Consider the following 800-nt stretch of genomic DNA (forward strand, 5'->3'; position numbering starts at 1 on the left):
TCTCAGGGAGTGGAGAAAGAAGCTAATTTTTATTGATGCTTCGACAGTGTCCGAAAGTAAAACTTCAGCGGAATTGAACGGAACTAGGGTTTTGTTTAAGAAAAAAGAAAGGGGGAAATCACGTGGCAGAGCTCGTGGTGGAGGATCTCCACTTTGTCGGATGGGATTCTGACGGCGGAGATTTTGTCGGCGGTGATCTCGCTTAGAGATCGGTAACCTCCTATGGTCGGCTTCTTCCTCTCTCTCTGATTTCTTTTCCTTTTTCTTTCTTTTGTGCGGCGGAACAGAGACGAGAGGAAGAGAATGGTTGTGTTTAGGATACAAAGCAACTAGGGTGAACACCGTGCAAAGCACGACATATTTTTTCCCCGCTACAGTAATTCCGGTTTTAACTATTACAATAATATTTTTAAAAAAACTACAGTATCCAGTTTCACGTTCGGAGCAGTTATAAATGCTACAGCAAATGTCACTGTAGTATTACTGTAGCATGAATAGTAATATTGCGTTCTCCCATTTGTATTGAGGAATAGATTAGAAGAAAATTTTAAAATACTAAAATACCCTTTCTTATTTTAGCTCATTTGTTATTTTTATTAATAATTTAAAATTTAAAAAAAAAACCTATTTTTTGAGCACCCGAAGCAAACCTCTTACCGCTAAAACTATCCATTCAGCAAGGGCCCCACTCCCGACAGACTCGTACTAAAACCTCACCTGACCCTCCCCTCCTATCCCACCCTTCCGATTATAATACCCATAAAATCCCCTCGTAAAATCTTCCCCTCTCTCTCATGGCA

The sequence above is a fragment of the Asparagus officinalis genome, chromosome 7 (assembly GCF_001876935.1).
Source record: "Asparagus officinalis chromosome 7, Aspof.V1, whole genome shotgun sequence".
Lineage (NCBI taxonomy): Eukaryota > Viridiplantae > Streptophyta > Magnoliopsida > Asparagales > Asparagaceae > Asparagus > Asparagus officinalis.